Genomic DNA, 22,290 nt, shown 5'->3' with positions numbered 1-22,290 from the left:
TCAAGGAAAGAGGATGTTACACGGAACTTGATACCAGCCTGGGGACTGTTACAGGGCCAGCCCACGGCTTGTCAAATCACACCTGGTATCACCAACCCCACCTGCACCTAAGACTCAGTGCGCCTGGCAGCGAGTGCATTTCAGACTTTACATTTCCACTTTAAGACTCAAATAGCCGGCACCAGGACCGATGAATTGCCAGGCCTTCTCTTAAGTGCCTCCAATAAACAAGTACAGTAATTACAGAAGAGTTTGAGGCTTTGGGCAACACTAATCAACCAAGGTAAAGTGAGAATTTTTTAATGACTCATTGTCTAAACAAAGGAACTTTGATTTTTTGGTTCCACGTCTTCATATGGAAATGTTACTAGAACAACACAGAAAAGGCTAGTGAAATTTTGTTATACTAGAGAATGACAACCGTTGGTACTGTGTTTCTTACATGAAATCCAAAAAGATTACACTCGAAAACCTCTCGGCCGTAAAACGAATTTTCCCCAAACAAAACCAAAGAAGTGTCTAAAATCCAGATGTCTACAGTTTAATAACAGCATTTGGAGACTGAAGATCTTAACAAAATCTCTGCATTCTTTGTTTACGGTACAAAAATTGTTCTAGCACTGAAAAAGCAGCCTTTACCAATAAGCATTAGTACCAAAATAAAATACTACCAAAAAGATTTGGGCCACATAGAGTTACCTAGCCTGCAAAAGATAAAGGACAATGAAGAGATTTATTTGTTGTTGTTTGTTTTGGTTTTGTTTTTGTTTTCGTTTTGAGACAGAGTCTTGCTCTGTTGCCCAGGCTGGAGTGCAATGGCGCAGTCTAGGCTCACTGCAGCCTCCACCTCCCAGGTTCAAGTGATTCTCCTGCTTCAGCCTCCGGAGTAGCTGGGACCTCAGGCTCGTGCCACCACACCTGGCTACCACCTGGCTAATTTTTGTATTTTTAGTAGAGACGGGGTTTTGCCATGTTGGCCAGGCTGGTCTCAAACCCCGCCTCCCCACCCCACCCCCGACCTTGTGATCCGCCTCCCTCGGCCTCCCAAAGTGCTGGGATTACAGGCATTAGCCACCGTGCCTGGCGAGTTTTTAATTATACAAGGTTTATTATAAGAAAGGATGATCAGTTACTGTATTTTCTGCCTTCACAGAAGATTAAAGAGGAAATAGGTTTTAATTGCAGCAAGAGCATTTGTTAATACCTAAGAATGACATCTTGATTTATGAGTGATTAAATTTTGAGATATAGTACCAAAGGTTGTTGTACACTTGCTGCCTCAAGAACGCTCCAAAAAGTAACTAACTACCCATCTTCAGTGGTTACCCCTATAACTACTCTGTCACTAGTTCTTAGAGAAGTAGCACTCTGGAAGCCGAATTTCCAAATATTTCTAAACTACCTTATAAAATGAAATTTCTTTATACATCGGTATAAATTTAAATTTCTAACCCACAAACACTTTGTAAACGAGCTTCCCATTCTCTCAGAGCCACTAAGAACAACCTCACTTGACAAATCATGTGACAATAGGAAAGAAAGAGGTGGAGTTCTTGATGGCCATGGAGCAAAGGCATGCTTAGAAAGCAGTTACCTATTTCCCTTTATGTATTTCAGTCATTGAAAAATTGCTTTCTCTGGGCAAGTGTGTGTATCTTTAATCCTTTTTTTCATAACATACTACTCTGGAATATCCCTTGGAGGTGCATGATGTTGATAATCTGTATCATTAGAAATCCGTAACATCGGTAGATTTACAGATTTTACCTTTGCAGAAACTTGGGGTGGGGGAATCCAAAGAATGAAGATGGGGGCTGGTAAGAGTGTGTGCAGGGTTAAGGAGCTGGAGTGAAATGGATTGTGAATTAAAAAGAAAGCCTGGAAGCCAGTTTTTGTCTGGTTCCATATGCAACCATCCAAGGATGATACAAATTCTGCCTATAATTTCTTCCTTCTTTCTACTTTCCCATAGAAACTTGAGGAAACTCAGTTTGGTTTACCCAGTCCCATATCCTGAGATGTATAACAACTTCACCATATCTTTTTCCTTTGCTTTAGTCAGGAACTTTCTATCAAGAACAAGGAAACCATGTGTGCGGTCCTATTTCTAAGCATCTTTTTTGGTGCCTTTTTAGATTTAGTGCTTGGCACGGTGTCTGGTACATAGCGAACATTCCATAAGTATATATTGAATGACCAGTTTAGTGCCACTAAATCATTTTAACTCACAATGTTGTATTCTACTCTCCACTCTTTTTTTTTTTTTTTTCTTTGAGATAGAGTTTCACTCTGTCACCTAGGCTGGAGTGCAGTGTCGCGATATCGGCTCAATGCAGCCTCTGCCTCCTGAGTAGCTGGATTCTCCTGCCTCAGCCTCCCAAGTAGCCAGGATTATAAGTGCCTACCTGGCTAATTTTTGTATTTTTAGTAGAGACAGGGTTTCGGCGTGTTGGCCAGGCTGGTCTCGAACTCCTGACCTCAGGTAATCCTCCCGCCTTGGCCTCCCAAAGTGTGGGATTACAGTCTTAAACCACAGGCCCACGCCTACTCTCTACTCTTTGAGAGCCATATAAAACATAAAAAGTTTATATTTAGAGATAAGGTTTTTTAAGTTTCAGTTATTTCCACCTAGGAGGTGAACCTGGGCCAAAGTATAAGAATAATAGCAGCAAATGTCCTGATGACTTTACAATAAGCTGTGCTAACTACCCATGAGCATTATCTAATAAGGAGTGGTTTAGGAATTGTTAAAGTATGAAATAAGTGTACAGATTATCAATGTGTGGTCTTTTATTTTTTTCTTGCCTGTCCTATCCTATCCTCTACATTCAAGAAAATAAAGCAGTGTAGTTTGAGTGAACATGTAACAGACATAAAAATTTCTGTGTCATGCCCAACGTGTTTAGCCAAGAGACCAGGCAACAGTTATCCACTGGACTGTTGCCCATACTCAATATTGGCTCCCGTCTGTACCCATCTAAATCCTAGGCCACCCACATGAGAGAGGAAAAAGGGGCTACTGTTACTCAGTGAGCAGTTGCCAGTTACTGACTACATCTAACAATAGGATATTTCACTTGAGTAAAAAGGTAACCAAACAGGCTTAACTGGAAAAAGATATCAAATTATATCTATGAGATGGACTACTAATGAACGAGTTGTTTAAAAATGAATGGGTTTCCAAATACTTGAGGAAGAGAAAGACTTCATTCTTTCCTCTTGCCAACACCCTGTTGTTAATGAACCAGGAAGTTTGCTGAAACAAGTTGTGAATTTAAATTATGAAATATCCTTCCGTTTGTTCACAATATGATTTTTAAGTTATATTTGAGAGTTATATAACTTTTACATCAGAACAGTAGCAGTTATTTCAAATAACTGAGATGCTTTTAAAAAAATGAAGTTAGTTCACATTATGGATTGTGAATTAATGGTTCGTAAACCAATCTTCTAAGTGGTTTTAAAAGTCATTAGGCTCCCAAGCATGTTTAATCAAAACATGCATTATGTTGTTCATATTTATCAATAATTCCCCTCTAGATTCTCCTTTGAAAGTTGAAGGAAGCAGGTCCTTACTATTTTGTTTTCTGTTTAGTCTGTTCTGCGTGTTCCCCAGAGGAGAGTGTTGGTGAGAAATGGTGACACCCATGAGGTTGTTGTATTTCTGTCATGTGCAAAACTGTATCTCCAAATCGTGCCCGCCCCTTTGATTATAGAGGCAGTAGAGCCGTTCCCTTTAGTGAATAGGCCCAGGAATAAACATAAATGAATATCCTATATTGTCTCAGGGTTTTTAACAAGCATAGATTGTAATGTGATTATAATTTGAAAAGATAAAAAAACTCAGAAGAAATAAACCACCTTCTACCGAACTCATAAATAGAATAAATATTATTTTGGTTTACTGTAGTGATATATGTACAGATGATCAGGTTACTTACTGACTTTGAAATCCTCATAGAGAAGAGCTGTGAAAGAGAAAAGCATTCAGTTTAATTCTATTTTTTCTCCCTCTTTCAACTATATTAAAGATTCCCTGTTGTACATTCCATCAAACGACTTTTGATGGTTTTCTGAACATCTCTGCCTCTGGTCTAGTTTATTAAATTTCCTGCCAGTGCCACCACTGGGAAGGGAAGGATAAAGAACTTCTGTTTCCTAACTTAGTCTCAGGGAATTTATTTTAAGCATTTCATACCCACCAATCTAACTAAATATTAAAAAGAATATTCTCAGCCGGGTGCAATGGCTCACACCTGTAATCCCAGCACTTTGGGAGGCCAAGGCTGGTGGATCATCTAAGGTCAGAAGTTTGAGAGCAGCCTGGCCAACATGCTGAAACCCAGTCTCTACTAAAACACAAAAATTAGCCGGGCTTGGTGGCAGGCGCCTGTAATCCTAGCTACTTGGGAGGCTAAGGCACAAAAATCACTTGAACCTGGGAAGCAGAGGTTGCAGTGAGCCGAGTTCGTGCCACTGCACTCCAGCCTGGGCTACAGAACAAGACTTTGTCTCAAAAAATAAAAATAAAATACAGAGAAGATTCTCAGGACCGCTCTTTGCTCTTTGGGTGAAGATTAAATAATTGAATAATTCTATGTCATTAAATGGATAATATGATTAGAGAATAAAAGGTAACTTTTTTCTCTCTAGAATGAAAAAGAGGAGGAATGTCATATTTAGAGAAAAAAACTACAGGAAAAATATGGAATGTTAATGTTAAGTTCTGGTGCCATTTTATTTTTTTAAATTTAATTTAATTTAATTTAATTTAATTTTTTTTTGTTTTGTTTTTGTTTTTTTTTTTTTTAGATCACACAGCTACTATGTGACAGAACCAGGATCTGAACTGAGGCTATCTGACTCCAAAAATCCACAGGGAGGAAAATTTTCTCCCTTTGGTTTCTGGAGGTTGATTTGCTGCCCCTCTCCATCAAAACAGAAGGAGTGCAAATGGTCAGGCCTTTATCAGGGACAAGTAATCTCTTAATGACTGACGTTCTCTAGTAATACTGTCTTCTTCTTCTTTTTTTTTTTTTTTAAGATGGAGTCTCACTCTGTCGCCCAGGCTGTAGTGAAGTGGTACAATCTCGGCTCACTGCAACCTCCGCCTCCTAGGTTCAAGCAATTCTCCTGCCTCAGTCTCCCAAGTAGTTGGGATTACAGGGGCCTGCCACCTCACCTGGCTAATTTCTGTATTTTTTTGGTAGAGACAGGGTTTCACTATGTTGGCCAGGCTTGTCTCAAACTCCTTATCTCAAGTGATCTGCCCACCTTGGCCTCCCAAAGTGCTGGGATTACAAGTGTGAGCCACCACACCTGACTTCTGGCGCCATTTTAAATTGCACTTCAATTTTTTTTTTTTTTTTTTAGTTTCAGTAAGAATACACAGCTTAAAAAAAAAATCCAGATAGTACCAAAATGCCAATAATGAATAGCGGTACTTTTTTCTATAAAGTACTTTAAAATAATGGTGAAGCTTTAATTTGTAAAACATGCATGCATTGTTGGATCAGTCAGACCAAAACTACTTTGGATGCCACAAAAAGGGCACTTCAGCTGCTCACAAAAAATATTCGATATCTATGAAATCAGAGTTTCAGAGCCAGCAGAGCTGCACCATCCAGGACCTCCATGTTGGCTGCAATGTGCTGCGCACAGCCAAGGAGGTAGGTATTCCATTATCTGGACATCTACTTCAGGAACCAGCGGCTGAACATACCACTGTTCAGCTTGGATAAGAGGCCTTTGGAATTATTAGATATTTTTCATCATCCACTCTCCCTGTAGAGGTGCTGTTCCTCTTGGCCACCTTCCAGGAAGCTCTGGTAAATGCTGCTAGCAGCTGGAATGCAACCAGGCCAGGGGCTCCCAACTTGTGTGCCCCAGGTCTGAAAGGATCAATATCATGCTTCACAGCTTTAAGTCATTCAAAACATATAATTAGAAAATTCTGGTCTATATTACCTCTCTCACAACTGCTGAGCAGCATATTAAAAAAAAATGAGAATTTGGAGCAGAGAGCAGTACTGGAAGAAAGACAGAGGCCATTCTCAATTATCGATGACTTACAACAAGAGTTTGCAAAGAAAATGTTAGAGGTCAGCAACTTACTGAAGTTCTAGCTTTGCATGGATCTGTATAGCAACAAATTAAAAACAGACTATTTGAGTAATAGAAATAAATTTATTGAAGACTACTGTCTGAATTTGGAGCATCACAGACAGACTGAGAGACTTTCAGCTGTTTGATATGTAAGCCTTTCTAACATAGACCAGCATGAGATGGAGACCAGATAAAGTCACAAATGGAGTAATAGGATAATGAAAGAAAAAGAATACAGATAGACCTTTGCTTAAGCCATGTTAGGCTGAAGGTTTTACCAGTTTCCTAGTGAGAAGGAATAAAACAGTGCTAAAACCATATTGATAATTATTTGAAATTTGTCTGGTGTGTATGTGAGTATATATGTGTGTGTGTGTGTGTGTGTGTGTATATATATGTTGGCGTACACTTACACATGTTCACATATTTGTTTATAATTTATATTCTTTCTTATTCTAAAAAGAATTTGAGGCCAAGCAAGGTGTATATATTCCTGATTAAGTTCATTGCTTAGTAAACTGACCATACTATAGTTCTTTCTATAGTGGAAATTCACTTTAGTCATTCTCATCTAAAATTCTTTTTCTTGTCTTTAGATTGTCATGTTAAAGAACCTTTTCTTATATTATTTTTTAAATGACTTTTTCTCAACCCAGTGAACCCAAGTGATAACACTCTAGATTCTGGGTCTAGAAAGAGATAGGAAGTAAGCAAAATTCCTCAACATTATGGGTGATATTCTAGATTATTCTAGGTATTCCTAGATATTCCTAGATATTCTAGGTATGCTATATATTACATGGTCAGTCTCTGAAACTGTAAACACTGAAGTCTCTTCAAAAGAATCTCCACAAAGTATGTACCATCACGTAAGGGTTGGTTGGTTGGTTTTAGTTTATTGGTGTTTTTTCAGTTTTCGCATATTGGTGTCTAGGGAAGCAGAGGAGTACATTGGAAAAAGCGGAGTTTGGAAAATAGGTCTTGTTTTTTAATTTCAAATTTTGTTACTTAGAACCTGAGTAACCTTGGATAAATTACTTGGATAACCTTATGAACCTTAATTTCCTCACTTAAAGATGAGAATGACAACTAATAGCTTGTCTCGCCAGACAGAGACAGAGACAGAGTTATTATATAATATGATACAGAGGTTTTTTTTTTTGTTTTTTTTTGTTTTGAAATGGAGTCTCGCTCTGTCACCCAGGCTGGCATGCAGTGACACAGCCTCAGCTCACTGCAACCTCCATCTCCCAGGTTTAAGCGATTCTCCTGCCTCAGCCTCTCGAGTAGCTGGGATTACAGGCATCTGCCACCGTGCCCAGCTAGTTTTTATATTTTTAGTAGAGATGGGGTTTCACTATGTTGGCCAGGCTGGTCTCGAACTCCTGACCTCAAGTGATCCTCCCACCTCAGCGTCCCAAAGTGCTGGGATTACAGGTGTGAGCCATTGTGCCTAGCCTGAGTTATTATAAAGATCTTCTCACTCTGTTAGCACAGAGTATAAGTTCAACTAATGATTATTCCCTGTATTGCCGTGTCATAACATTAATCTCAAGTTATTGTTATTACTTGATTTACTATTATTACTTATTAAATATTTATTTCCCCTCTATAGACTATAAGCTCTTTAAGAGCAAGGACCATGTCTCTCTTGTATCCCCAGAGCATATCATAGTGCTTGACACATAATAGGCACTCAAAAGAAATTTGTTCAGTGAATTATCAAATGAGATATTTAGGAATGAATTTAAAAACTGTAGAGTACTGTATAGGTGTATATTAGAGTTTTCCCATTATTTCTATCGGAAACATGTTTTGAATGGCAAATAATCAACTTATAAATGTGCTTTTGTAACACAAAAGTGATCACTTCTAAGCAAGTCCTGCAGTAATAGATTGTTTGGAGAGATGGCCACAAGTCTTCCCATCCCTGTGCCCCTTGCTCTTTTGCAATGTGACTTTGTCACTCCTCCCATTAGGAGGTGGAATGTTTTCCCCTCCGACACCTGGAGTCTGTGTTGGCCTGGTGATTTTCTTTGACCAAAATGACCAATAGAATACAGCAGAAGTAATGTTATGTGACTTCTAAGCCTTGGCCGCAAGAAGCTTTTCCGTTTTCAACCTCATGCCTTGGAATACTGACCTGAGACTGCTGCATGAGGAAGGCCATTATTACTTGCTGGAAAATGACAAGCTACATGAAGTAAAGATGAGTTTTTCCAGTTGAGGCCCCCCTAGACCAAACAGTACAGACAAACAGACTGCCAGATGCGTTGTAGCCCATCTTAGGCTATCCAGCTCTCGTTAAACTGCCTAATGAGTCAAACTGGCCACATGAGTGAACTAGGTAAGAGTAGTAGAAGGATTACCCAGATAAGCTATATCCAGTGCAGTGTATTGATACATAGTAAAAGTTAATTGATGTCGTAATTGTAGTATCAAAGAAAAACCACTCAAACCACACTTAAATGAGTGGCTCTTTGCTTAGTCCCAGAACTGCTCTACATCTTTCCACAATGGGACTATGTTTTTCAGCCCACACATTTTTCACCTCTAAACTGTATTCTCCAAATCCTTCTGAGGAAGAGATCTCCTTTTATCACTTTCCTTGTCAAATCAATGCCCCCAAACTCAGAGATCTGCTTTTCCTCTACAGTTCTGAAGACTCTTTAAATGGAAAAAGATTGATGTTAAAATCTATTTTTACACATGATTTAAATATATTGATTTGGATATTCGCTGTATATACACAAATATTCCATGCATTGTTTTAATAGTTTAAAAACATTTTAAACATTTAAAAACTACTTAAATGTTTAAAAACGAGGATATAATTCAAATATCACTAATATGGGGATTTAAATTATGTTAAATACATTTAGCATCAATATAAAAGGATAGTGTCACTCATTAAAAGATGTGGTGGCAGTGTGTATATTGACAAAGATATTCTTTATGTCTCAAGTGGAAAAAAGATCAGCCATATAATGACCTGAGGAGCAAGTACGCCATATAGAAAGTCAAGAACCGAGGCTCTGAAACAGAGCATTGTGTATTCTAGGAGAAAGAGACTGGAGTGAGGAAATGAGTAAGTGCAGAATGGCAAGAGGCAAGACATTAGTTTGGAGAGGCAAGAAATGAGTTTGGGGGGCTAGCTGTATATGTTTTAAATTTATCCTAAATGCAGTGTAAAGCAATCTAATCATTTTAAACAGAGAACTGACATGACCTGATTTACATTTTTAAGAGTTTAGAAATATATTTTGAAAGTGGAAATAACAGGAATTACTGATGGCTTAGATGAGGAGGGAGTTGTTAGGAGGAGGGAATGAAAATGAAGAGTCAAGGGGAACAGTTAACCATAAGACCATTTTTTGAGTGGTAAAGGGTGAAGGAGATCCAGATTTAGAGAAAGAGATTCATTTTGGCCATTTTAATTTTGAAATGCCTAGGAGATGGACAAGACAGAGGTCAATAAGATATTTAAAGATGTGAGTCTGAAACTCAGAAAAAAATCTAGCCAACTGATATAAATTTAGGAATTGTCAGCATATAGTTTTTAAACAATGAGAATGGATGAGAGCATATAGGGAGAAGACACAGAATAGAAAAGTGGGTATAAGCTCCATCATTTAGAGGTCACATAGAGAAAGAAAAACTGAGAGAGAATGAAGAAGAATAGCCAATTATTTAAGAAAACCAGGATAATGTGTGCTATAGAGCCCAGAGAGGAGAGTATCAGATATGGCCAGTTACGAAAGTTCACTTAACTGTGGAGAGAAAAAAGAGTCAGCGAAACAAAAGTTGTCAGTTACCCTTATAAGAGCAGTAGAGTGATAGGAAGATTAAAGTAGATTGAATTTTGTCATTTATTGGCAACATCGATTATTAGATGACTATTTTTAGATTATTCAAGCAGCAGTATCTTTATAGTTCTGAGAGAAAATTATTCTGAACCTAGAATTCTATAGACAAACAAAACATTTAGGGATGAGGATAAATTAAAGACGTTCTCACCTTTTTTTGACTTTTTACCCATTTCAGGGGAAAAAAATTGCTTAAGGAAATGTTCTAGCAAAACAAGAAGAGAACTGAAGAGAGAACATGAGATCCCAGTAAGGAGATCTCAGTAATGGGGTTCCAGTAAAAATCTGTTGTAGGTGTGCAATAAAAAGATATTTAAGGACCACAAATATTTAGGCCATCAAGATAATTGTTAATAATAAGACAAGAAGCTGGAAGATTTCAGAGAATGGCTTTAAGAAAAAAGTACATTTACTTTATGAAATAGCATTACTAAAACCGTAATCATCTTTATGATATGCTGATGATGCTTCTCATCATCAAGACAGAAGAAATATAATTAAAATCTTTAGTGAAGGCAAAAAAGTTATATGAGCCATGGCTTGAAGATGAAATGAACTAAAATGTGTCATTATGATGAGTAATCAATGGACATAATAATAAAAGAAAATCCATTTGACATTGACACCTAGAACATTCTCCTTCAATAGGAGCAGATTAAATAACACAGTTTACATTTCTCTTCTCACACGTCCATTCATACCACTTGATTCTGCAGTGAATAAGACTTACAAAATTATAATGCTGAAAAAATCTTTAATTTTCAAAATAAAAGACAAAATTTAAGACAAACTGCACTAGAAAATTATTCTAACAGAGCAAATAATACAAATATCAACAATGTAAAAGTACTGGTGTAGCCCATGGTATTTGGGAAATGGAAGGAAGTGAAAGGATAAGTTTATTTTTTTATATATACTTTAAGTTCTAGGGTACATGTGCACAACGTGCAGGTTTGTCACATATGTATACATGTGCCATGTTAGTGTGCTGCACCCATCAACTCGTCATTTACATTAGGTATATCTCCTCATGCTATCCCTCCCCACCCCCGCAAAGGGCCCGGTGTATGATGATCCCCTTTCTGTGTCCAAGTGATCTCATTGTTCAATTCCCACCTATGAGTAAGAACATGCGGTATTTGATTTTCTGTTCTTGTGATAGTTTGCTGAGAATGATGGTTTCCAGCTTCATCCATGTCCCTACAAAGGACACAAACTCATCCCTTTTCATGGCTGCATAGTATTCCATGGTGTATATGTGCCACATTATCTTAATCCAGTCTGTCACTGATGGACATTTGGGTTGATTCCAAGTCTTTGCTATTGTGAATAGTGCCACAATAAACATATGTGTGTATGTGCCTTTATAGCAGCATGACTTATAATCCTTTGAGTATATCCCCAGTAATGGAATGGCTGGATTGAATGGTATTTCTAGTTCTAGATCCTTGAGGAATCGCCACACTGTCTTCCACAATGGTTGAACTAGTTTACAGTTCCACCAACAGTGTAAAAGTGTTCCTATTTCTCCACATCCTCTCCAGCACCTGTTGTTTCCTGATTTTTTAATGATCGCCATTCTAACTGGTGTGAGATGGTATCTCATTGTGGTTTTGATTTGCATTTCTCTGATGGTGAGTGATGATGAGCATTTTTTCATGTGTCTGTTGGCTGTATGAATGTCTTCTTTTGAGAACTGTCTGTTCATATCCTTTGCCCACTTTTTGATGGGGTTGTTTGTTTTTTTCTTGTAAATTTGATTGAATTCTTTATAGGTTCTGGATATTAGCCCTTTGTCTGATGAGCAGATTGCACAAATTTTCTCCCATTCTGTAGCTTGCCTGTTCACTCTGATGGTAGTTTCTTTTGCTGTGCAGAAGCTCTTTAGTTTAATGAGATCCCATTTGTCAATTTTGGCTTTGTTGCCGTTGCTTTTGGTGTTTTAGACATGAAGTCCTTGCCCATGCCTATGTCCTGAATGGTATTACCTAGGTTTTCTTCTAGGGTTTTTATGGTTTTAGGTCTAACATTTAAGTCTCTAATCCATCTTGAATTAATTTTCATCTAAGGAGTAAGGAAAGGATCCAGTTTCAGCTTTCTACTTACGGCTAACCAATTTTCCCAGCACCATTTACTAAATAGGCAATCCTTTCCCCATTTCTTGTTTTTGTCAGGTTTGTCAAAGATCAGATGGCTGCAGATGTGTGGTATTATTTCTGAGGGCTCTGTTCTGTTCCATTGGTCTATATCTCTGTTTTGGTACCAGTACCATGCTGTTTTGGTTACTGTAGCCTTGTAATATAGTTTGAAGTCAGGTAGCATGATGCCTCCAGCTTTGTTCTTTTGGCTTAGGATTGTCTTGGCAATGCAGGCTTTTTTTTGGTTTCATATGAACTTTAAAGTATTTTTTTCCAATTCTGTGAAGAAAGTCATTGGTAGCTTAATGGGGATGACATTGAATCTGTAAATTACCTTGGGCAGTATGGCCATTTTCACAATATTGATTCTTCCTATCCATGAGCATGGTATGTTCTTCCATTTGTTTGTGTCCTCTTTTATTTCACTGAGCAGTGGTTTGTAGTTCTCCTTGAAGAGGTCCTTTACATCCCTTGTAAGTTGGATTCCTAGGTATTTTATTCTCTTTGAAGCTATTGTGAATGGGAGTTCATTCATGATTTGGCTCTCTGTTTGTCTGTTACTGGTGTATTAGAATGCTTGTGATTTTTGCACATTGATTTTGTATCCTGAGACTTTGCTGAAGTTGCTTATTAGCTTATGGAGATTTTGGGCTGAGATAATGGGGTTTTCTAAATGTACAATCATGTCAGTCATCTGCAAACAGGGACAATTTGACTTCTTCTTTTCCTAACTGAATACCCTTTATTTCTTTCTCCTGCCTGATTGCCCTAGCCAGAACTTCCAACACTGTGTTGAACAGGAGTGGTGAGAGAGGGCATCCCTGTCTTGTGCCAGTTTTCGAAGGGAATGCTTCTGGTTTTTGCCCATTCAGTATGATATTGGCTGTGGTTTTGTCATCAATAGCTCTTATTATTTTGAGATATGTTCCATCAATACCGAATTTATTGAGAGTTTTTAGCATAAAGGGCTGTTGAATTTTGTCAAAGGCCTTTTCTGCTTCTATTGAGATAATCATGTGGTTTTTGTCTTTGGTTCTGTTTATATGCTGGATTACATTTATTGATTTGCATGTATTGTACCAGTCTTGCATCCCAGGGATGAAGCCCACTTGATCATGCTGGATAAGATTTTTGATGTGCTGCTGGATTCGGTTTGCCAGTATTTTACTGAGGATTTTTGCATCGATGTTCATCAGGGATATTGGTCTAAAATTCTCTTTTTTTGTTGTATCTCTGTCAGGCTTTGGTATCAGGATGATGTTTGCCTCGTAAAATGAGTTAGGGAGGATTCCCTCTTTCTCTATTGATTGGAATAGTTTCAGAAGGAATGATACCAACTCCTCCTTGTACCTCTGGTAGGATTTGACTGTGAATCCATCTGGTCCTGGACTTTTTTTGGTTGGTAGGCTATTAATTATTGCCTCAATTTCAGAGCCTGCTATTTGTCTATTCAGGGATTCAACTTCTTCCTGGTTTAGTCTTGGGAGAGTGTAAGTGTCTAGGAAATTATTCATTTCTTCTAGGTTTTCTAGTTTATTTGCGTAGAGGTGTTTATAGTATTCTCTGATGGTAATTTGTATTTCTGTGGGGTCGGTGGTGATATCCCCTTTATCATTTTTTATTGCGTCTATTTGATTCTTCTCTCTTTTCTTCTTTATTAGTCTTGCTAGCGGTCTATCAATTTTGTTGATCTTTTCAAAAAACCAACTCCTGGATTCATTGATTTTTTTGGACGGTTTCTTGTGTCTCTATCTCCTTCAGTTCTGCTCTGATCTTAGTTATTTCTTGCCTTCTGCTAGCTTTTGAATATGTTTCCTCTTGCTTCTCTAGTTCTTTTAATTGTGATGTTAGGGTGTCAATTTTAGATCTTTCCTGCTTTGTCTTGTGGGCATTTAGTGCTATAAATTTCCCTCTACACACTGCTTTAAATGTGTCCCAGAGATTCTGGTATGTTGTATCTTTATTCTCATTGTTTTCAGAGAACATCTTTATTTCTGCCTTCATTTCATTATGTACCCAGTAGTCATTCAGGAGGAGGTTGTTCAGTTTCCATGTAGTTGAACGGTTTTGGTTGAGTTTCTTAGTCCTGAGTTCTAGTTTGATTGCACTGTGGTCTGAGAGACAGTTTGCTATAATTTCTGTTCTTTTACATTTGCTGAAGAGTGCTTTACTTCCAACTATGTGGTCAATTTTGGAATAAGTGCGATGTGGTGCTGAGAAGAATGTATATTCTGTTGATTTGGGGTGGAGAGTTCTGTAGATGTCTATTAGGTTTTCTTGGTGCAGAGTTGATTTCAGTTCCTGGATATCCTTGTTAACTTTCTGTCTCCTTGATCTGTCTAATGTTGACAATGGGGTGTTAAAGTCTCCCATTATTATTGTATGGGAGTCTAAGTCTCTTTGTAAATCTCTAAGGACTTGCTTTATGAATCTGGGTGCTCCTGTATTGGGTGCATATATATTTAGGATAGTTAGCTCTTCCTGTTGAATTGATCCCTTTACCGTTATGTAATGGCCTCTTTGTCTCTTTTGATCTTTGATAGTTTAAAGTCTGTTTTATCAGAGACTAGTATTGCAACCCCTGCTTTTTTTTGTTCTCCATTTGCTTGGTAGATCTTCCTCCATCCCTTTATTTTGAGCCTGTGTATGTCTCTGCATGTGAGATGGGTCTCCTGAATACAGCAGACTGATGGGTCTTGACTCTTTATCCAGTTTGCCAGTCTGTGTCTTTTAATTGGAGCATTTAGTTCGTTTACATTTAAGGTTAATATTGTTATGTGTGAACTTGATCCTGTCATTATGATATTCGCTGGTTATTTTGCTCGCTAGTTGATGCAGTTTCTTCCTAGCATCGATGGACTTTACATTTTGACATGTTTTTGCAATGGCTGGCACCTGTCGTTCCTTTCCATGTTTAGGGCTTCCTTCAGGATCTCTTGTAGGGCAGGCCTGGTGGTGACAAAATCTCTTAGCATTTGCTTGTCTATAAAGGATTTTATTTCTCCTTCACTTATGAAACTTAGTTTGGCTGGATATGAAATTCTGGGTTTAAAATTCTTTTCTTCAAGAATGTTGAATATTGGCCCCCACTCTCTTCTGGCTTGTAGAGTTTCTGCCGAGAGATCTGCTGTGAGTCTGATGGGCTTCCCTTTGTGGGTAACCCGACCTTTCTCTCTGGCTGCCCTTAAGATTTTTTCCTTCATTTCAACTTTGGTGAATCTGACAATTATGTGTCTTGGAGTTGCTCTTCTCGAGGAGTATCTTTATGGCATTCTGTGTATTTCCTGAATTTGAATGTTGGCCTGACTTACTAGGTTGAGGAAGTTCTCCTGGATGATATCTTGCAGAGTGTTTTCCAACTTGGTTCCATCTTCCCCGTCACTTTCAGGCACACCAATCAGACGTAGATTTGGTCTTTTCACATAATCCCATATTTCTTGGAGACTTTGTTCATTTCTTTTTACTCTTTTTTCTCTATACTTCTCTTCTCACTTCATTTCCTTCATTTGATCTTCAATCGCTGATACTCTTTCTTCCAGTTGATCGAGTCGGTTACTGAAGCTTGTGCATTTGTCACGTAGTTCTCGTGTTATGGTTTTCATCTCTATCAGTTCTTTTAAGGTCTTCTCTGCATTGATTATTCTAGTTATCCATTCATCCATTCTTTTTTCAAGGTTTTTAGTTTCTTTGTGCTGGTTACGTAGTTCCTCCTTTAGCTCTGAGAAGTTGATCGACTGAAGCCTTCTTCTCTCAACTCGTCAAAGTCATTCTCCATACAGCTTTGTTCTGTTGCTGGTGATGGGCTGCATTCCTTTGGAGTGGGAGATGTGCTCTGATTTTTTGAATTTTCAGCTTTTCTGCACTGCTTTTTCCCCATCTTTGTGGTTTTATCTGCCTTTGGTCTTTGATGATGGTGACGTACTGATGGGGTTTTGGTGTGGGTGTCCTTTCTGTTTGTTAGTTTTCCTTCTAACAGTCAGGACCCTCAGCTGTAGGTCTGTTGGAGTTTGCTTGAGGTCCACTCCAGACCCTGTTTGCCTGGGTGTCAGCAGCAGAGGCTGCAGAAGATAGAATATTGCTGAACAGCGAGTGTTGCTGTCTGATTCTTGTTCTGGAAGCTTTGTCTCAGGGGTGTACCCCGCTGTGTGAGGTGTGAGGTGTCAGTCTGCACCTAGTGGTGGGAGTTACCCAATTTTCCAGGTGTTGTGTGTCTCAATTTCCTTTGGCTAGGAAAAGGAATTCCCTTCCCCCTTGCGCTTCCCAGGTGAAGTGATGCCTCACCCTGCTTCAGCTCTTGCTGGTTGGGCTACACCCACAGACCAGTGCCAACTGTCCGACATGCCCCAGTGAGATGAACCTGGTACCTCAGTTGAAAATGCAGAAATCAGGCCAGGCGCGGTGGCTCAAGCCTGTAATCCCAGCACTTTGGGAGGCCAAAACGGGCGGAACACGAGGTCAGGAGATCGAGACCATCCTGGCTAACACGGTGAAACCCTGTCTCTAAAAATACAAAAAACTAGCCGGGCGAGGTGGCGGCACCTGTAGTCCCAGCTACTCCGGAGGCTGAGGCTGGAGAATGGCATGAACCCAGGAGGCGGAGCTTGCAGTGAGCTGAGATCGCGCCATTGCACTCCAGCCCGGGCAACAGAGCAAGACTCCATCTCAAAAAAAAAAGAAAGCAAATGCAGAAATCACCCGTATTTTGTGTCACTCACGCTGGGAGCTGGAGGCTGGAGCCGTTCCTATTCGGTCATCTTGGGTGCACCCTCTGCTCCAGGACAAAATTTTTTAATCTTACACAATGGAAGAGTCAGGAGACACTTTCTAAATTAAGTACATCAAGAAATAGGTTTACATATTCTTTAAAGGAATAAAGTAGCAAATAAAATGTAATATAATTTCATTTTAAAAATTGCAAAGAGAAGACTAGGGTAAGAAAAATGGAGAGTACTGGAACTGAGCTAAATTCTCATTGTTCCTTCTCAAAATGTAGAGTCAATTTGTTAAAAAAGCCAGGAGTTGAACCAAAAAGTGGCAGTGCAGCATATGCGTATTATTTTAAATTATGGAGTGACTATCAGAAGTGCTAAAAACAATTTGATGCTGGTACCTTTTGGGCAGTGTTTTCAAGCTGTGGGAATGAAATCAATTTAGTAGGTTGCACCCTACATTAGGGGACAAGAAGAAAAAAAAATACCAGGTTGCATTGCACTAGTAAAGACAGTAAAGACAAGTAAAATGTGTGAAACATTTTTCAGCTTTCTACATACCTGTAAAATGTCTTTCCTACTTGGGTTTTGGTCAACAAAGTACTGTAGGAAGTAGAAATTAGTTGTAAGACAATTGTTTGGCTGCATTTTTATGTTTTATTTTTCTGCTCGTCTGTAGTGTTTGAATTTTTAAACTCATGTGTATTACTTTTATCATAATTTTAAATGTTTCTGTTTTAAATACATAAAAAATACAAGTTTATAAGCCTTTGTAACACAAAGTGGTATATGTATTTTCTAACAAAAGACAATTTTAGACAATTTTCTTGAGTAAAAAAAAATGACATGCAATCTTACCATTGCTTAGCAAAAATAAAAAGTTAAACTTAATAGTTTTTAAAGATTACTTAAGGCTCACAAGAGGGAAGGCTAGGGCAGGGGCAGGAGTTTAAAACATTAGAATCCAGGCAATGGATTGAGTAGGAAGAAGACAAAGCAAAAGAAATAAAAAGTCTTAGGCATCATTGTCACAAAGAAAACCAATGCTAAGGATGATCTTGAATACAACCTTACTTATTGTATGTAGTAGTGTTCCATCTGACAGTGAAAATATTTGGGCCATCTGCATAGTTACACAGGAAACCTCATCTGTCTAAAAAGGAGAAAGTGAAGCGTAGAGAAGAGGTTATTTTTTCTTTAAGTCAACAAATGTTTGAGCATTAAGCACTGTTCTAGGTACTAAGTATATAGCAATGAGTAAAACAGTCTCTCCCCGTGTAGATGTGTGTTCTTGGGGGAAGGAGAATGATGAACAAATATTTCATATAATATCAAGTAGTACTAAGCTCTATTTAAAAAGCAGGGTGAGGGATAGAAAGTTTGAAGAAGTTGGGTTCATGGAAGTCCTCTCTGAGGAAATAGTTGGAGCAGAGGCTTGAGCCAGTTGAGAAAGCAAGCCAAATACATATCTGGAAGAAACGCTTTCAAGCTGCAGTGCTAGGACAAGTAAAGACTTTGAGTTGGGAGCATTCTTGGGAAATTCAGGAGACATAGTGACAAAGATGAATGAAAAAGAAAAGAAAAGTAAATCCAGACCTAAATAAAGATAAGGAAGAGATCTTAAAAACATCCAGGGAGAAAAGACAGATTTCTCAATTGTTACATAAATGGGTTGAAGATGGCCCCTGTGTATTAGCCCATGCTTACTTCTTTGCAGCAGGCTTGGACCATTAAATCAAAGCCTCCAGTGCCAGACTCAAATTCTTGCACGTCTAGTTGCCTTAAATATAGCTCAAATGAGCATATTTTAGCCATTAGATCATACCTGCTTGGCATACCCCCACGAAACTGCACCCAACATCTTCTAGCCATAGATAAGACAAACTCTGTCACTGTAAAAGACCACAAACTGCTGCTGCCCTTCAGAGCTATCTGACCTAGAGATTCCTCACCTTGCTGCTTAGTGACGTTACCTAGACATTTTAAAATCCCTCTTGTTAGAATTTCCATGATGCCTGAAAATGAAGCCAACATAGTGGAGAATGAAGAGACAGAGTTTTGATTGCAAGATTTGAACCCTTTAACTGAGACCCACCTCTGCAGGCTATCCATGGACTTTTAAATTATGTAAGCCAATAATTTTTTTTATTTGTTTAGGCCATTTTAAGTTGGATTATCTGTCTTATGCAAATGAAATGATCGTGTTAGAGATGGTAGACTCAGCTCACTTTCTTAAATAAATTATAGAATCCATGATCAGTGAATTTCTTAAAATGTTGCTGGCTATAAAGATGACTGTGACTAATAAGGCCAGTGTGCAATCAGCATATATAGGAGACCATAAAGCCTGTGCACTAGTTTGATTGAACTATTTGAATCATAGTAATATTACATCTTTTGAGAATTCTCAGAAAAACAAAGAGAAAAGAAACAAAAATATTGAGCATATTTTGTTTAATAAAACAAAGCTGAAGGATTGAGAAGAATACAATGATATAGGGTCAGAAGGAGGGCTTAATTTTGTTAGCCAAGTAACAAGGGTAACAGGGGATTGTATAATAGAAAATAAACTCTTGCCTCATTTTTTGGGTTTATTGAAGGAATTTTTACAAATATGCAGTATAAGCTGCTTTTAAAATATGCACATTTTGTTCACTAGGGAGTCTTACTAGGATGACTTACAAGGAGGAAAGACTCAAGGTAGTCTAAAAGTCTGGAGACACAAGAGATTACATTTGCATTTTCAGAAGATTTTTCAAAAGATGAGAGACCTAAAAGTCAAATAAATACCAAATGAATTTGTGACGAAGAAAACGGTCTACAGAAGTAGTTCTCAAAATTAATTTTAGCTTTGGACCATTTTTCCAAATTAAATCTTACAGAGAACTTCAAAATTAGAACTTCAAAGTTAGAAAAATGATATATTTGTTAGTACAGATTTATTTTTTAAGTTTAACTGTATAGCATTTGTTTTTTAAAGAGTAGAAGAAGGATGCTATTTGGTGAACATGCAAAATATTTAAAATCAGGAGTTATGGATGATAGTTCCACTCTTATCTGCATTATCATTTAATTTATTTCTCTATTTTGGTTATGCAAGAGTAAGGTAAATATTTGCAAATGGTAATTTCAGGATACTTCTCAATTAAACTAACTTAGAAGCCTAAGAAAGAAGTAGCAGACTTTTTAAAAATTTTATTTCAAAGTTACACCACTAGTGTGTCTGTTAGTGGAATTAATTATCATAAATATAAAAGTTAGAGAAAAAAGAACTAAAAGTTACAAGGACTGTTTAAAATACCTGTAATAGGATAAAGTATTCTGTATCCTATTATAGCAAGTAAGACACCATACTTACTTGTTAATGTGTTATTTTTGGTTCATAAGTGACTATTTTTCCTCAACAGAGAATTTGGCAAACTGATGCATCTGAACTTGTAATGGCATTGAATTGAGCAAGATACATGTGTATGTTGGCTTTTTGCTCATTTTTATAATTTTGTGTCAGGAAATATTTACTGATGTGTTTTAATTAAAAAAAAAAAAAAGATAATGCAGGACTGTCACTTTCCATTTAACCCACATTTACAAGAAGTTTAAATGAGCACACAAGGATGTAGATAAGGAAATCATAAGGACTGTTCACAAATATTCCAATTCTCCTCCTGGATATTTGGTAAGATTGCTCTTCCTTGTCTTCTTTGGAGTTAGTTGTAGCCATGTGCCTTGCTTTGGCCAGTGAAATGTGAGCAACAGTAATATGTATCATTGTGGGGCAGACATTTTAAGAGTAAGTGCCAGTGCACAATTCTCTGTTTCCTTTCCCCTGCCACATGATTAAAGTTCACTTTTGAGATGGAGTCTCCATCAGCCTCAATTCCTGGGTGATAATGAACAGAACTGGATGTGTAAAATCAGAAACCATGTACAAGCAGAAGAATGTAGTTAGCAGAGAAAAGAGAGTGGGACAGACTTGCAGAGAGAATTGGAGATGCCATCAGAGAAAGGTAAGAGAGAGCAGCTGATCCCTAGAACTCTTTTGGTTCGAGGTGCTTGCCAAGTCCCATGGGTTCTAACACTAAACCTCACATTATCCTATGAAGCTTGAATAGAGCTCCCAATCCTTGAACAATAGCAACAACAAAAAACCTATATAAAACATTATTTCCACTCAGCAAGATGTCACCATAAAGAATATTGAGAATTTTGCTGAGTCAGAAGATAAGAGCCTTTTAATATGTATTGCCAAATGTCACCCACTAGCAAGGCAGAGTGGCCTTTTCACAGTACTCTTGACTCCTGATTCTGAGGATATGTATTAAAAAAAATTAAGCAAAGCAAAAAAAAAAAAATCCTTTCCTAGTAGGCAAAAAAGAAAAAAACTCTTCATCGGTATTTATTAGTGAGACTGAAATTTTTGAATTGTTTCTAAGTCATTCACCCTTTCCTTTATAATTTTAAAAATTTATCTTGTGCACACATTTATTAAGGTCTTACAGATTTCTTAAGGATTTATATGAGCTTTTTGTATTATAATACCTTTCACAAATATTTGCCCAATTTGCTTTCAGCTTTCACATTTTTATTATGTGAAAATGTCAATTATTAACTGTTATATTGTAAAATATGTATTTTCCTTTACTAGTTCACCATTGTGTCTAAGACTAAGAGTTTTACCTAACCAAAGATTATTTGTTCACTTATTTTCCCTTTACTCTCTTTTTCTCATCTATTCGATTCTCATTTATATTGTACAAAAACATTTATATCAATTGAAGAAAACTATAAATACAAAAACAAATACACGAATGACCAAACTATTATTTTCTCTTTAATGGTAAGATTTAAGATTTTTTAACCTATAATTTATAATCTATTTTAATTTGGCATACAGTATAAGATAAAGGTTTGATTGATTCTTTTAAAAAAAGGCTAATTATCCTGGCATTTTATTGAACAACCCTTCCTTTTCCTGCCCCCTTTCTTTTTTTTTTTTTTTTTTTTTTGAGACATGGTCGCTATGTTGTCCAGGCTGGAGTGCAGTGGCGTGATCACAGCTTACAGCAGCCCACTTCAGCCTCCTAAGTAGCTGGGACCATGGGTATGGGCCACCATGCCTGGCTAATTATTTTTTTGTAGAGTTAGGTGCATTAGTGCATTTTTATACTATAAAGAACTGCCTGAGATTGGATAATTTATAAAGAAAAGAAGTTTAATTGATTCATAGTTCCACATGGCTGGGGAGTCCTCAGGAAACTTAAAATCATGGTAGAAGAGGAAGCAGGCATGTCTTACATGGTGGCAGGAGAGAGAGAAGATGTGAAGGAAGAACTGTCAAACACTTATAAAACCATCAGATCTCATGAAAATTCACTATAATGAGAACAGCATGGGGGAAACTACCGCTGTGATCCAGTCACCTCTCACCGGTTCCCTCCCTTGACGTGTGAGAATTATGGGGATTACAATTCA

General features: G+C 37.7%; 1 pseudogene; it reads left to right on the top strand.

Annotated features, from left to right (window-relative positions):
* Positions 1-22,290, top strand: part of LOC112604502 — a 93,114-nt pseudogene that overhangs the window by 640 nt on the left and 70,184 nt on the right.

This window comes from Theropithecus gelada, chromosome 13, assembly GCF_003255815.1.
Source record: "Theropithecus gelada isolate Dixy chromosome 13, Tgel_1.0, whole genome shotgun sequence".
NCBI classification, from domain to species: Eukaryota; Metazoa; Chordata; class Mammalia; order Primates; family Cercopithecidae; genus Theropithecus; species Theropithecus gelada.
The sequence above is the reverse complement of the archived record's forward strand: the minus strand, read 5'-3'. Positions and strand labels throughout refer to the sequence as shown.